Source organism: Myotis davidii, unplaced genomic scaffold (assembly GCF_000327345.1).
Source record: "Myotis davidii unplaced genomic scaffold, ASM32734v1 scaffold499, whole genome shotgun sequence".
In the NCBI taxonomy this organism is placed as follows: Eukaryota; Metazoa; Chordata; class Mammalia; order Chiroptera; family Vespertilionidae; genus Myotis; species Myotis davidii.
In genome coordinates, this window is record NW_006290677.1 from 251,640 (window position 1) to 268,600 (window position 16,961).

At 40.8% G+C, this 16,961-nt stretch overlaps 1 protein-coding gene and 1 long non-coding RNA gene across 4 annotated transcripts in view; one reads left to right on the forward strand and one right to left on the reverse strand.

The window, feature by feature from the left end:
• The window catches only part of RAB30 (RAB30, member RAS oncogene family), a 75,558-nt gene that overhangs the window by 45,140 nt on the left and 13,457 nt on the right, over nucleotides 1-16,961 (reverse strand). Inside the window, exon 2 of one of the 3 annotated variants that reach the window (XM_015563903.1) lies at nucleotides 2,886-2,970. The exons of the other annotated variants lie outside the window; for them this stretch is intronic. The gene's annotated coding sequence lies outside the window, so the exon portion shown is untranslated. The remainder of the gene's footprint in view (nucleotides 1-2,885; nucleotides 2,971-16,961) is intronic. 3 annotated transcript variants of the gene reach the window in all.
• Nucleotides 1,444-9,157, forward strand: LOC107183078. The gene is made up of 3 exons (XR_001513847.1): nucleotides 1,444-1,454; nucleotides 3,598-3,599; nucleotides 9,061-9,157. It is a non-coding gene; the product is annotated as an uncharacterized LOC107183078 (long non-coding RNA).

A 16,961-nucleotide genomic window follows, 5' to 3' on the forward strand; every position in this document is an offset into this window, starting at 1 on the left:
AAAAACAAACCAACAACTACACTGTTAACATTATTAAACTAACATCATTAATATTCTTTGAACAATGGGGGTTTGCAAAAATGCTGCAATTGTTCATGCCCGTGTATCCAGGCCCCTGAGCAATATGACTTTCAGCTCCTCTCATCAAGAGGAGCTTCTGACTGGATTTGACCAAAAGACTGCAATAGAAGTTATACTGTGCAAGCTCCAAGCCTCGGCCTCAAAAGGCTTTGCACACTTCCACTCTCTCTGAGAATCTGGCTATTCACCATGGGACCAAGCCTAGGCTGTTCTGCTAGACTTCACAGGGGTCGCCTAAGACCATTGGAAAGCACATATATAATGACATATTGCTTTTGTCATTAATCACTATGCTTTAATTATGTTCAATTTGTAACAAGGAAATTGATGGGTCACCACAACATGAGGAACTGTATTAAAGGGTCGCAGCATTGGGAAGGTTGAGAACCACGGTGCTAGAGGATGGAAGACCCTTTGGAGCAGAGAGAAGCCATCCAAACTAAGATCAACTTAGACCAGCCAGCCTCTGACAGATCCAGACTGCAGACTTTGAGGGGACCCAGCCAAGATCAGCTGGTCCTGATGCAAAGTAGAACTATCCATATGACTCACAGAATCATGAGAATTAATAAATGGTGGTTTCACCTCACTGGCGTGGCTCAGTGGTTGAGCATCAACCTATGAACCAGGAGGTCACGGTTTGATTCCCAGTCAGGGCACGTGCCTGGGTTTGGGGCTCAATCCCCAGCAGGGGACATGCAGGAGGCAGCTGGTCAATGACTCTCATCGTTGATGTTTCTAACTCCCTCTGCTTTCCTCTCTGAAATCAATTAAAAATTTTTTTGGAAAAACAAATAAATGGTGGATCTGTTATACAGCAAATGTTAACTGATTGAAGAAGAGATTTAAATATAGACTGTATTATGGAATCAAAGTTAAATTTCTCAGGCATGATAAAGCTGTTGTGGTGATGTAAAAACATGTCCTTATACTCAGGAGATAAATACTGACATATTTAGAGATCAAGTATCATGATGTCTGCCCCCCAAAAAAACATAAATCTGCATGTATAAAAATAAAGCACATGTGACAAAATGTTAAGAATTAGTAAATTTAAGAATTTTTGAGTGTTCTTTGTACTAATCTATTCATTTGAAATTTTTGAAAATGAAAAGTTAGAAATCTACATGTGTACCTATCTCCAGAACATGGTGACACTGAATGCTTATTTGGTAACACAGCAGCCAGCACATAATGAACAGATCGTTCTCCTCCTTTTGTGCTGTCCTCCACCTCCTGCCCCTTTCTTACTGAAAGCGGCTACTACTGCTGAAGAGGGAGGTGGAGTAAATCAGGGGCAAACCCTGGTAGAGTTAAAAGAAAGATTTATTAATACGTAAGACATGTGTAAAAGTAGGTATTGCCCTGGCTGGGTGGCTCAGTTGGCTGGAGCATCATTTCATACACCAAAAGGTTTTGGGTTCCATTCCTGGTCAGGGAACACACCTAGGTTTTGGATTTGATCCCTATAGAGGCTTGTACAGGAGGCAATGGATCGATGTTTCTATCCTACATCAATGTTTCCCTCTCACATCAATGTTTCTCTCTCTCTCTCTCTCTCCCCCCTTCCTCTCTCTCCCTAAATAACAATTTAAAAAAATATCCTCTGGTGAGGATTGAAAAATAAATAAAAATTTTAAAGTAGGTATGAATAGCAAGGAATCACTGAGGGTTTCTCCCTGGTATAATTTAAAAACATTTGTGGTGGCTCACTGAAACTTGAAAAGAAAAAAGCGTTGGCAAGACACATGGGGAGGTCTCTGAAATATTTTGTGTTAGAAAACAAATATTCATGTGTTTCTATTTTAAGGGATTTCTCATACGCCTACAAATGAGAAGATTATCTTGTATTACATCTCTTCCCCGTGAAAGGCCCTCAAACAAATAAATGGCGGTTTATCTTTACCAATAGAGCCTTAATCTGTTTTTCCACAACCTAATGAAAGCCTCCTTTATTTAATGTGGATTTTCCTCCAAGTGATATGCAGCAATTATTAATGCTATGTATTGATGTTATGAATCAACCCAGGGGACTTGGTTCAAAGGATATAAGCTTTCTGAGCTGAAATCCAAGAACCTCAGTTTTTCTATGCCATATAGAGATACTCTGCTTACAAGGAATGGCAAACAATGCCCATGCTGTTCTTTATATAAAAAGCAGTAATCTAGATAGAGAGGTTTTGGTGGGTTTTTTTGTTTGTTTGTTTTTCGGGTTTTTTTTTTAGAACAAGCTCTACAAATGTGTTAAAATGTCTTTGACTTCAAAAACTTCCAATCAAACAAGCCCAAATATTACCACTGTTCAGTGAGAAAAACATTCAACTTATAAGGAAAGAACACATCACAAGCTACTGTACATCTAATGAGTTGGTTGTTCTCATCTATCAGAGCTAAAAGAATTTATGCAGCCCTAACCGGTTTGGCTCAGTGGATAGAGCATCGGCCTGCGGACTGAAAGGTCCCAGGTTCGATACCAGCCAAGGGCATGTACCCTGGTTGCGGGCACATCCCCAGTGGGGGGCGTGCAGGAGGCAGCTGATCGATGTTTCTCTCTCGTTGATGTTTCTAGTTCTCTATCCCTCTCCCTTCCTCTCTGTAAAAATCAATAAAATAGATTTAAAAAAAATTTCTTTTTAAAAAAGAATTTATGCAGCAAAGATATTTGTTTTGGGCATTATTTGGCTCAAAGCCAAGTCCATGCCCATGCTTTCTTACAGAATCCCTCAGTTCTCTAGCCCACAAACCCCAGGATGCCTCAGACTATAGTTTAAATTACATGTTTGTGAGAAAAAAGAAGAAGGTACCTCATGCAGAGAGAATCTTCCAGTTGCCTCTACAAACTTCAGCAGATTCAGAGAAACCAACCAGGCTGTCACATCTTCAAGGAACCTTTGATGTTCAAAGAGAATTCTACTGTGCACATTAATTCTCAAAACTGTTCAGTGACACCATAAAGACAGTTGCAGAACAATACACTTTCCTGGCCCACATCTGCATATGAGCACATACAACTGGTGATGGGATAAGTCATCAGAAGACCTGGGCATGGCTCTAGCTCAGCCACTGAGTTCCCATTCACTTGTCCCTAAAAGTGTCAACTGCCTGACTCATTGATTCACTCATTGTGCCAACATTGGTTGGGCAAATTTTACTTAATCTATTCAAGCTTAGTTTCCTCAGTTTTAAAATAAGGATGGTAATTGTACCTATTACATTGGGTTACTGGCAGAATTAAATGAGATAATACATACTACTGCACATGTCAATAAACTTTCAATAAATATTAGCTATAATTATTACTCATTATTATCTGGGTGGATATACTAGATACCTTTTAAAGTCCTTTGCAACCCTGAGATTCATTCTATGAATTAATTGTGTGACCCAGAAATTTAACATCTCTGAGCCTCAAGCTCTTTATATGTAAAATGAAAGGGTATACAGTTACGTGATCTCTAAGGTCCTTCCAACTCTAGAATAGTAAAAGGCTCCATGGTTGATATTATATGATTTCAGATGTGTCTCAGTGCCACTGCTTACACTGGTATGTCAAAGCAACTGCCAAATAAACCATCTTTCTCTGGTGGGGGTCTGAATCTTTTTTCACTTTTGTTCTTTTAATCTCATAACCCACCCCTGCATACATAGGCTGTATACAAGGTATGAGTCCCCAAAGAGAAAAACAAGCAAGTGGGGAGGAAGCCAGACCCTGTCCCCTTCCTTTAGGCTGGGCAGTTCATCCAAAACACAAGTAGGGGAGGTGCAATGAATGAATGAACTCATTCATTCACCCACAGAAGCATCTACATACTGAGGGCGGAGTGACATCTGTGCCTCCCGGCACCCACCACTTGTCTCCATATGCACTTTCCACACTGCCATCTTATCTGCGCCAGTTACTAAGCTGACTGATGCCTGGGGCTTTGTCATTCTAAGTTTGCATCCTAAATCCCAGGCACAGTGCCTAGAATGTGGTAGGCATTCAATAATTAAAAATTAATTAAAATTCATACTTCCTTCAGTACCAAAACTAGCCATTTGCAAAATGACTAGGCACTTTGGGGATCCTTAATTAAGGGTCACCAATCCAACAATATCAAGAACTAGCTGTGTGACTATGGGGGCGGGGATGGGTGGACAATGAGGGGAGTAATCATTTCACCCTCTGGCTCTCAGTTTCCCTTTTGATTAAAAAAAAAAACTGGAGGAGAATTTAGATCAGGGACTGGCAAAGTATGAAACTATGGCTCATGGATCAAATCCAGCCTATGTGCCCCCTCCCTCCGGTTTAGAATAGTTTTCACTCTTTTTTAAAATCCTCACCAGAGGATATGTTTATTGATGAGAGAGAGAGAGAGAGAGAGAGAGAGCGAGAGAGAGATAGGAGAGAGAGAGAGAGAGAGAAGAAACATCAATCAATCAGTTGCCTCCCATACATGCCCCACCAGGGATAGAACCCGAAACGTAAGTATATGCCCTGACAGGGAATTGAACCTGCAACCTTTTGGTGTATGGGACAATGCTCCAACCAACAGGGCCACCCTGCCAAGGTGGCTCGCATTTTCAAATGGTTATAAAAGCAAACAAAGAATAATATGCATCAGAAACTGTTTGTGGTCCCCTAAAATGAATACACTTATTCTCAGGCCCGTAGATTATCTCTAAATTTCTTTCAAACCGGGAATTTTAGCATTCTAATTCTGCTGAGTTTCCTTGAACAGTCCAAATCCGGCTTCTTGTACAGAGTATTCTCCCATCTGAAGAAATACTGAAGGCAAAGCAGGAACTCAATTGATATTTGTTTAATTGAATAAATGGATTCCGCAGCAGTAATCCTAAGAACTAAGTCTTCCACCAAAAGGGCTGATGCGTATCAAATGACCGCCTAGTAAAATACCTCCACAATCGACTGCCCATAACAAGGGGAACACGCAGCTCAATTGGCCTTTTGGATGAGAGCAGTCCCTGTACCAGCCTGGAGCTCAGATAACCGGGATTAAGACTTACCTTGTTTTAGCAAATAAAAAATACATGTAGCCATCCCCTGAACAAACCCCTTGGGCAAATTATAAAGCTATCTAGAAGTAGCTATCAGAAACACAGATCATCTGAACAGATCATCTTAATAGCCGTGGACCCATGAGAATAAATTCCATCCACAATAAGGCACATAGAATCATTTAGCACACAACATTCTGTTTCTGTTACCCTCTGTTGTTAAGACTACATAATACTAAAACGAGGAATTCAAACAGTTATGTCAGGGCAGCAGGCCAAGGAAAGTCTAGAATATATGACCCCATTAACACTAATGGAAGTTGGAGCAAGGTAAAATAGAAAATAAAGCTCCCTGCCTCCATTCTCACTGCCCATACTTTAAAATAAACAGCCATAAACATTAAATTATTCTTTTAATGTTCCTCCTCTGTTGACCCATAAATCACTCCCGGGGATATACCTTTTGCTGATTTCAAAAGATGAGCTTCTTGTTCTCTTTTTCCCCCTGCCCTTTGCTCTTCTTCTTTCTGTATGCCTACAAAGTGTTCTCCTAAAGGGGGCGAGGGCTGCTTTTCTGCCATCTCTCATTGAGTACCTCCAGTACAAATAGAGCTCACTACAACCTCGTACTGTGTCAGACTGTCCTTAGAAACTGCAAGGTGGATGTAGAGATTCCATCCTCTTTACTTTCCTCTAAAGAAGCTACTTGGAGCCCTAGACAGTTTGGCTAGTGGATAGAGTGTCAGCCTGGGGACTGAAGGGTACTGGGTTCGATTCCAGTCAAGGGCACATGCCTGGGTTGCAGGCTCGATCCCCAGTAGGGGGCGTGCAGGAGGCAGCCGATCAATGATTCCCATCATTGATGTTCAGCTACTTGGAGCTCTCTCTTCTCTCAACTGACCAGAGGCCTGAAGGCCCCCCTTGACCAATAATGAAGTAGATTCACACGTTTCACTCCCCAACCCCATGCACCATGCTCCAGACACACTGACCTGGAAGGTTAAGGAATAAAAGCCTGTATTCTCAGTGGTTATTTCCAGGCTCTTCATAAACCAGAGGAGAGAATAATAGTTAAAGATTGGATTGTCGACAACAGGGGGATGAGAACATGAGTTGGTGGGGGGGGGATTAATGGGGGGAATAAGGACACATTTGTAATACCTTAACTAATAAAGAATTTTTAAAAAAAGATTGGATTGTCTTCCTGACTCATTAGGTAAGCTTTCTTAAGAGTCAGAAGATACAGACAGACACTAGCCCTCTGCGGTCCTCTGTATAAACTTCAAAAAATTCCCTTTACTTCCCAGTCTTCCTGTTGTTTTCATGAGTTTTTTTAAATGGATCAAAATGGGTTTATGTCCTGGCTGATGTGGCTCAGTTGGTTGAGCATCCTCCCATGCACCAAAAGGTGACAGGTTGGGTTCCTGGTCGGGGCATCTGCCCAGGTTGCAGGTTCGGTCCCCGATAGTGGTGGGTACAGGAAGCAACTCATCAATGTTTCTCTCTCACATCTACGTTTCTTTCTCTCGCTACCTCTCCCATCTTCTCTCTCTAAAATCAATGAAAATATATTTTTTAAAAGTGGGTTCAATCTTAGCTGAAAAATAAAGATAATCTTTGCTTGAAAGAGAAGGATCCAGTACTCGGGTTACAGTGTTGGATTCTGGGATTCTCTAAGGAAAAGCCCAGCAATGGCTGTTCTCTGATCCCTGGTTTCAAACAGCCTCACCCACATTTCCTCCAAATCCCACCACTGTACACCTTGTTTCCCGTGGGCCCAGCATGGCCCTGAGTGCCTGCATCAGCCCTTCTTGGCGGCTCCTGCTCTTCTCCTGCGGAGCATGTGATCCAGAGCAGCCACTTGGGCCTGAAAAGTCATCAGTGGGTGAAAAAGCATCTCTGGAAGGAGCCTAGGTGATTAATGTACAGAAATGCAGGGTGCCTCCACTGCAAGATAAAACTGCTACCTACTCACTTTGTCTCTATAAAGGGCTTCGCAGACTATTCATTAATACTTGCATAAAGAAGAGACCCACATGTGCCTTTTGAATGTGAAGTTTAATAGGAAGTTTGAGATGATTCAAACAGGCGATGGAAAACACGTTGGCCTACTTAATATTATCATGTATATATGGGAAAACTGTATATTAATACTCAAAACAGACTGCCGTTTATTCTTTTAACAGTGTACAATCCTCTTGGTAAACACAGTACAACCATTCTTACTCTTCAAAGCAGAATTGACCATTCCCTCTGCTTTACGCCCCCATGTACCCTTTAAGAAGTTTAATATCCAGACCTGTGAACCTTTATTTACACATCTGTTTCTATGATTGTCTCCCCACACCCTACAGCTTCTACTACACCGGCCGTACGTCCCTTGAGGACAAGGACCTCATCTTATTTCTTCTTGAGCCCTTAGTGGCTAACAGAGTGCCTAGCACACAGCAGATACTACATAACATCAGGATGGAAAGGGGGGAGAGGTGGTAAACATTAAGAGGGCGGAAACTGAATCTGTCTTATTCATTGTTACCTGGCCTATAAATACTTCTAAAATATATATATATATTGATTGATTGATTGATTTCAGAGAGGAAAGGAGAAGGAGAGAGAGACAGAAGCATCAATAATGAGAGAGAATCATTGATCGGCTGCCTCCTGCATGCCCCCCACTGGGAATTGAGCCCGCAACCCAGGCATGTGTCCTTGGCCAGAATCGAACCTGGGACACTGAAGTCCGCAGGCTGATGCTCTATCCACTGAGCCAAGCTGGCTAGGGCCTATAAATACTTTTTAATTAATGGATGGACTAAAGAAACAAAGGAGCAGTAGTACTGAGGCATGAAAGTATAGGTTCTGAAGTAATAAATATCATCTTTCATTCATTTTATCTAAAAACATTTTTCCTTATATTTTGACAGCCTGAAAATTAGGATGCACTTTACAATGAAAGGCATCTTAGCATTGTGCCCTAGTTTATTTGGAACTTTGTTTTTTCTTTCTTTCTCAGTAATACATAGAATATAGTCATGCACATTATAAATGATGATGTCTTATATTCAGTGAAATACAATCAGTTGATGTAGCTGTGGAAAGAAGGGTTAAAAAGGTGACTATAAAACTGCACTGAAAAAACAAAGAAGGAAAAAAAAAAAGCCCGGTCAGTGTGGCTCCATGGTTGTACATCAACCAAGGAACCAGGAGGTCACGGTTCAATTCCAGATCAGGGCACAAGCCCAGGTTGTGGGCTTGATCCCCAGTAGGGGGCGTGCAAGAAGCAGCCAATTGATGATTCTCTCATTGAAATTAAAAAACAAATAAATATATCTTTAAAAGCCAGAGGTTCTTTAAAAAAAAAAAAAAAAAAACAACTCAGGAACAATCCTGGCCATGCTCCCTGCTGTGTAGGAGAGAGACAAAAGCAAGAAACAGAATATTGACATCATTTGAGTCCCTGTGTGGCTCAAACTAGCTACATGCTCACCAAACCTGCTTCTTTTTCTTTCTGAGCAAACAGGCCATATTTCTCAGCCTTGCTTTATCATTATGTGAGCCATGTACTGAGTAGTAATTGATGGAATAAGGACAGAAGTGATATAAGCCACTTCCAGACTTGGCCCATGAGAACCTCCCACATGAGATCCTTCAATCTCCTTCTCCATCTGCAGGTTAAAAGGAGAGAACTTTGAGACATCTAGAGGCCAGGGGATCCACAAGATGGAAGGATCCTGGCTTCCTGAAACATAGAAGGTAGCCTAACCAGGACACATCATGTTGAACTTCTATTCAGACAAGAAATAAACTTTGTGTTAAGCACCGAAACTTGAGGGTTGTTATATCTCTAAAGTCTCCTGATTCCAGCTGCACCCATCCTTCCGTAGCTACATGAAATACCCTAGTGTTCTTCCCATAAATTCCCTCTTTGCCCAAGCCAGGCTGAGTTAGGATCTTGCATCTACAACATAAAAGAGCTCTGAGAGCTTAGCTGGTTAGAACATCCTCTCAATATCCCAAGGTTGTGGGTTCGATCCCTGGTCAGGGCACATACAAGAATCAACCAATGAATGTATAAATAAGTGGAACAACAAATCAATGATTCTCTCTCTCTCTCTCTCTCTCTCTCTCTCTCTCTCTCTCTCTCTCTCTCCTTACCTCTCTCTCTACTCTAAAATCAATAAATAATTTTTAAAAAGAGTTTTGAGGAACATAGTCAAGAAGAATAAACTGCAATCATTTGAAATGGCATGAAGATTGAAGTAAGTAATCCCCAAATGTCTAGAAAATTTCTCATAACAGAGTAATAATTCCAACAAACTGATGACAATCCACAAAAGACTCTTTTCAATTTCAAGAGTTACTACTAGTTCTAAAATCATGAACCACTTAGCCCAACTGGTGTGGCTCTGTGGTTGAGCATTGACCTATGAACCAGGAGGTCGTGTTCTGGTCGTGTTCCCAGTCAGGGTACATGCCTAAGTTGTGGGCTCAATCCACAGCAGGGGGCATGAGGGAGGTAGCCAAGCAATGCTTCTCTCTTATTATTAATGTTTCTATCCCATTCTCCCTCGCCCTTCCTCTCTGAAATCAATAAAAATAGATTTAAAAATAATAAAAAATAAAATCGTGAACCATTTACAGTGTGATACTCTCTCTTCCTTCTCATTTTATTACCAGAAGCATGTACCAAGTTGTAATAGTCCTCCCTCAGGGTTTACTTACTATAAGATACCCTCTGGAGTCCTCAAACATACAGAATCCTAACTAGCAAGATAAACCTCATTTATCATACATAGCCAGCTCTGCTGTCCCATGATTTATTGGGAAATGGATCGGCATAGAGCTCTAAGAATTCAAATAATTACTCTGGGCTAAATAGCTCTGGGTATAAGTATACAACCCTGGCCAGAGTTTTCAAAGATAAATATTCAAGAATTAGCAAAGCTTCTGGGAACATTTATAAGACCATAAATGAAAAGATTACAAAATAAACAGGAGAGTGATGTGATGAATGCCTCCTTGAGCACTGAAAAGGTCTGCCAGGAACTGGGGGCCAGTGATGACAGAGCATGCATCCTGTTCCGTTCCCAGAAACGTTTATCATTAAGCCAAAATTGTTTTATAACAGCAAGCACTGACATCTGTGATATATTCTATGGGCTTGTTATAAAGCACTTTTATACTATACATTGACTTATTTGATTCTCAGAACAAGAGTGTGAAGATGAGATTGTCATCAGCCCTTCATTGACAGCTAAGAACACAGGCTCAGACAGGTCAAGTGCTCATGGCCCCAGGGTTTGTGACTTGAGCCAAGACTTGAGATCCAGTCTCCGAATTCCAGAACCTCTGTCCATTTCACTATGGACTTCCAGGGCAAAGGAATGGCCTGGCTGGGCAAGATTTTTTCCCAGTGCCATAATTCTTCAACCCATGTTGGAGGTTAGTTTGCTCTGTTTCATGTAGTCATATGTGGGAACTTTCCAGAGGGTTAAAGGGCCTGGGATAGATGCCTGGCCCACCTCCAAAACCAGCTGGGAAAATATTCTCTGACAAGATACCATGGCTTATGCCCACAGGGAGGCCTTGCGTGAGGAGGAGGGAGCCTGAGGCATGGGTTAGAAGTGCTGAGACCTCCATGTGATTTTCTCAAAATCGCATAGTTGGAGGCTTCTGAGACCCAGACAACAAGGTCTCTCAGGACTCCAAAGATAGACTACAGGGCAAATGAGCTAAAGGTGCCCTTTGTTGGAGAGGGAGAGGGGATCAACTACATAGACTGAGCTGGCCTCAATCAGCATTCTCTAACATGATTTTTTAAAATGATTGTAAAGAGAGAGAGAGGAAATCATCAATTAGTTGTTCCATTTATTTATGCATTCATTGGTTGATTCTTACATGTGCCCTGACGAGAGATTAAAACCCACAACCTTAGCATATCAGCTCTAACCAACTGAGCTACCTGGCCAGGGCTCTCAGATGATTTTTTTAAAAAAATATATTTTATTGATTTCTTACAGAGAGGAAGGGAGAGGGATAGAGAGTTAAAAACATCGATGAGAGAGAAACATCGATCAGCTGCCTCCTGCACACCCCCTACTGGGGATGTGCCCACAACCCAGGTATATGCCCTTGACCGGAATCGAACCTGGGACCCTTCAGTCCGCAGGCCGACGCTCTATCCACTGAGCCAAACCGGTTTCGGCTCAGATGATTTTTAAGAGCCACTTGTAAGAGACAAATTTGTCAAAAGCAAACATTCCTATACTGCCTGAGAAAGGCAAGAAAGGGAAATAATTGACATTTTAGTAAGAGCATTTATCCCTGGAGGCTGGTGATCTATCAACTCAGAAGGAAGACACAGGACATTCGGGGAGCTGTCTTTCAGCATGTTGGAAAGTGTGAAGAGCTGGCCTCTCCTGACTACTGTTACTTCCTGGGCTCCAAGGATGAGAGGGAGGTCCCATATACCAGTGAAGTTGCTCCAGAAATAGAAAATCCAAGATCCTGAAGAAACATGGGTTCGTGTCAGGGGCAAAGGCTTTGATTTTAACAACCTGTGCTTGAACCAGTGCTCAGACTCTAGTCAGCTGTGACCTGACGCAAGTCACAACCTCTTTGAGCTTCAGTTTCTATATCTGTAAAGGATAAGAACGCTTATTTTATAGGACTGTGGGGAGGATAAAACAAAATTATGAATCTAAGGGGCATAGCACAGTGCCTGATACACAGTAGCTGTGTATCAATAAAATGTTAGCTCCTAAGTTTTCCCCCTCAATCAATCCCCTAATATTGGAATTCTAATACTTACTCATTCTAATTATTATTAATCTACTGGCCCTTAGTAATATTGAAAGAATCACATATATTATCCAATATCTTTTTTAAAATATGTTCTATTGATTTTTTAGAGAGAGTGGAAGGGAGAGGGATAGAGAGATAGAAACACCCATGATAAGAGAGGAACATCATCTATCAGCTGCCTCCTGCACACCCCTCATAGGGGATCGACCCTGCAACTGGGCATGTGCCCTGACGGGGAATCAAGTCAGTGGCTTCTGGGTTCCTGTCTCAATGCTCAACCACTGAGCTACACCGGCAGGGCAGTTATCCAATATCTTGACCATTTCACTTGCCTCTTTAAAATATAACCATCAAAAACAACCAAAAAGACAGACAAAAAATAAACAAAAGAATGAAATATAAATCAAATAACTCTGGGCCCTTGGGCCTCTTACTAGTCTACTTTATGTTTCAAGGAAGAAAGGAAGGAAGGAAGGAAGGAAGGAAGGAAGGAAGGAAGGAAGGAAGGAAGGAAGGAAGGAAAAGAGGGAGGGAGGGAGGGAGGGAGGGAGGGACACAACTCAAAGGTCTCTTTTCAACTTTATAATTTTCTTCCAATCTGAAAGAGAATCCAAACCTATAGATCTTTGGCACACAGCTGTACTTAACAATGGTCAAATTCAACTAAACTTTCCACAAGGCTTAAAATAAAAAGGAATTCTGACTTTACCAATGTTTTCTTAAACTTAATAAATATGGCCATAGGGACAAGAGGAAGGATACAATCATCCATTTTATGTCTCCTTCTCTAGGTTACACTCTCCTTTCAGGCAAGAACAGTGCGCTGTGAAATATCAATTACCAGTATCCACCAGCACAGTAACTGGTATATAATAGATACTAAATTAGTGTTGGATGGATGGATGGATTGATGGAGGAAGGGGTGAATGGGATTTTTTTAATATGGGAGAAACATTAGAAATAACCTCGTCTACAAGGTCTTCATTTCACAGATAAGGAAGAAGCCTCAGAGCTGTGAGATAATTCAGCCAAGGTAGCCTCATAAGCAGCTAGAAGATGACAAGTGGTGGCAGTCACATGCCTTTCTGACTTTGAGTTCAAAGACAGATAGCATTTATCACTCACCACCAAGGGGAGGCAGTAAAGCTTGGAGAACATAGGATAGGCTCCACAGGCAAAGTCTTCTTGTTCCTGCTGCCTGTCAGTCATGTGACTTTGGGCAAGTTGCTTCATTTCTGAGTCACAATTTCTGCATCTGTTAATTGGGACTATTAATAACTTCAGAGTTGTTGGGGGTATTAAATCTGCCAACATACACAAAGTGCCCAGCATAGCACTATGTGCTAAATAAATGTTTACTGAGTGAATCATGAGTAAGTCCCTGTCCAACATACCACGACCTCATGAATGTGGTTTAGACTTTGCATTTAAGTCTCTGCCCACATGGAAGGTGGCTGGGACACCATAATTACAGGACCATGTACTTTGAGATTTCTTCCTTGCTAGAATCGGATCTTAAGGCAGCACCAAGTAGCCTCAATAACTTTGCTCACTATTCCCTTCACCTGGGATGCCCTTCCCACCATCCTCATTGCCACACAAATCTTACCCATCTCCCACTGCCCAGCCATATCCACCCTATGAAGGAAGCCATCTCTAATTCCTATGAATTCATTAGACATTACTGACTCATAAGTTAGTTTCCACCACATAGTAGAAGGGTATATCTGTTTGGGGTTTATAATTTGTGGTAAAATACACATAATATAAAATTTACCATCTTAACCACTTTAAGTGCACAGTTCAGTACTGTTAGGTATATTCACACTGTTGTGCAACTAATCTCCAGAACTTTTTCATTTAGCAAAAGTGAAACTCTATACCCATTAAACAATAACTTCCCAATTGCTCCCTCCACCTCAGCCTCTGGCAACCACCATTCTACTTTCGGTTTCTTTCAAATATATATATTTTATTGATTTTTTACAAAGAGGAAGGGAGAAGGATAGAGAGTTAGAAACATCGATCAGCTGCCTCCTGCACGCCTCCCACTGGGGATCTGCCCGCAACCAAGGTACATGCCCTTGACCAGAATCGAACCTGGGACCCTTCAGTCTGCAGGCCGATGCTCTATCCACTGAGCCAAACCGGTTAGGGCGGTTTCTATGAGTTTCACTCCTCTAGGTAACTCAGTAAGTGAAATGATACAATATTTGCCCATTTATGTCAGATTTATTTCGCTTAGCACAATGTCTTCTAGGTTCGCCTATGTTTTAGCATGTGTCAGAATGTCCTTCCTTTTCAAGACTGAATAACATTCCACTGTAAGTACATATCACATTTTGCTTATCCGTTCATCTGCTGATGGACACTTGGGTTGCCTCCACCTTTTTAGCTATTGTGAATAATGTTGCTATGAACATGGGTGTACACGGGTGCACCTGTTTTTCTCCTTTACTTGAGTGTGAACTTCTTAATGACAAAGAACGGGTCTCAATTATCTTTACAGTTCTCAAGGTGGCTGACAGGTAATGGGCACTCAATAAGTACCTACCAAGTAAATAAGACAGGGCTGCTCCAAACATGAAGTGAAAAAGTAATCAGCTTCCATACAAATTTGCAAAAGGGCAGAATCACAGCAGAAAAGCGAGGACTTGGCAGTAAGACAGTCTTGATTTCTGATCTTGGATCTGCCTCTTACTCGTCATAGGACCTTATGCATTTTATTTTTTTAATATATTTTTATTGATTTCAGAGAGGAAGGAAGAGGGAGAGTAAGATAGAAACATCCATGATGATAGAGAATCATGGATCGGCTGCCTCCCGCAAGTCCCCTACTGGGGATCGAGGCCACAACCTGGGCATGTGCCCTTGACCGGAATCGAACCTGGGACCCTTCAGTCCGCAGGCTGACGCTCTATCTACTGAGCCAAACCAGCTTGGGCAGGACCTTATGCATTTTAATAATGCTCTCAGAGTTTCAACTTCCTCATGTGGTTTTGCCACAATTAAATGCTATAACTTATGTAAAGCAGTACAGCTCTTGGCACATCACAAACTTTGAAACCTTGCCAATATTATTTTATAAAGTTATATAATAAAAGTCACTTATTGCACATGCAAACATTCCACTTAGCTTCCTGGCCATGATAACTTTAAAAGCAAAGAGCATGGAGTATTCTGAGACCAAAGAATTTATGGCAAGAAACAGTCAAAACAGACACTTTTGCAGCAGTAACAATGAATCCAATTGGTACCACTGAATGTGGAATCTTGAGCTATACGGTTACAACTCTAGTAGCTGGAAATCACTTCAAAGGAACAGACCTAACTGTTATACTAAGGGTCATCTCACTTAGCACAGCAGCCTGTCCAAGATCTCATAAATGTTTTTTAATCAGGATTACTTGAGGTTTTTGTTTTTTTGGTACCTCGGCTAAATTGATTTTGAATTTAATCATTCATGTTGTAAAGCTTTTAGCAAAAAGATGGAAGAAATAAATAGCCTTTTATTACTATTTCAGACAGAAATATTTATTTTAATCTGTCTCAAAGGAAACTGAACTCCCCACTCTCCTCCCAGTTCCTCTAGGACATGAATTCCTTTTGAGGTTGCTATCTGAATTTTCCAGACCAGAAGCATTCCTTCCAAGGTTAGCTCTTAGAAAGTAGTTTTTAAGTATTAGAAGAAAAAGCTTATTCAAGTTTCTGTCTGCCATAACAATTAACATCTGACATGGCTAATTAAAATGGCTCTCTGAGACAAAAATAGGAAACTTGGTTGTGTGGTGGAGGAGAGGGAAGGGAAGGAAAAGAAAAGGTAAATGGAAGTTGCCTGAATGCTAATATCAGCCCGAATGTGGCCCCAAGTGAACAACCCCTAACTTTCCTAGAACAATCATGACTTCATGTAAATGTAACACTATACTAAGATGACTTGTTAAATGAAAAACAAAATGAGATTTAATAAATGTATTTGTAAAATTTTGCAATTAAGTGAATTTATAAGTAAAGAAAAAAATTCTTTGTCAGACCATGAATTACAATTTTGGAATCAGAACAATACTGTCACCATATCTCATGTGTCCATTTTAATTTGCCTCCCCAGCAATGGCTAAGATCTACTGGCTGCCTTGTCCATCAAGGTCCACCAGGTGAAGGGTACCATGCTAAGACTTGACACACAGGGGCCTATTTTATCTTCACAACAACCCTATGCTCTAGGTATTGCATTGCCTCTCCCTCCTTTTCTCCCTTTTTATTTTAAATTAATTTCAGACATACCGAAAGAAAAAAAAAAGGCAAAAAAATGAAGAATTCATATATATCCTTCACCCAGATTACCTATTGGTTAATATTTTCTCACATTTGCTTTATCATTCTCTCTCTCTGTAAATAGATATTATATTACCACTAACTACTTAGCATTTCCTTGAAAATAAGGACATTCTCACCCTGGCTTGTGTTGGCTCACACATGGAAGGATCTCGGGTTTGATTCCCAGTCAAGGCACATACCTGGGTTGCAGGTTTGATGCCTGGCTCCAGTCAGGGCATGTGTGGGAGGCAACCAATCTGTGTCTCTCTCACATCGATGTTTCTCTCTCTCTCTCTCTCCCTGCCTAACTCTCTCTCCCCCAACTTTTTCCCTTACATTCTCTCTAAAAATCAATGAAAAAAATATCTTCAGATCTTAATATATACTTATATATATAAAACCCTAATATGCAAATAGTCCAAACTGTGGACATTTTCTTATATTTTCACAGTATGATTATCAAAACCAGAAAATTAATATAAATATTTTTCTATAATCTAATCTGAGCCCTTATTCAAATTTCGCCAATTCACCCAATGTCTGTTAATGCCAAAAAAAAATTTTTTTCTAGTTCAATCTGATTTAGGATTATGTGATTTATTTAGTTTCTATGTGTCTTTAGTCTCCTTTAATCTAGAACTATTCCTCAGTGTTTGTCTTTCATGAACTTGACATTTTTGAGAAATACAGATCATTTATTTTATAGAATGTTTCTCAATTTATCTAATATTTCCTCATAATTAGATTCAGATTATGCATTT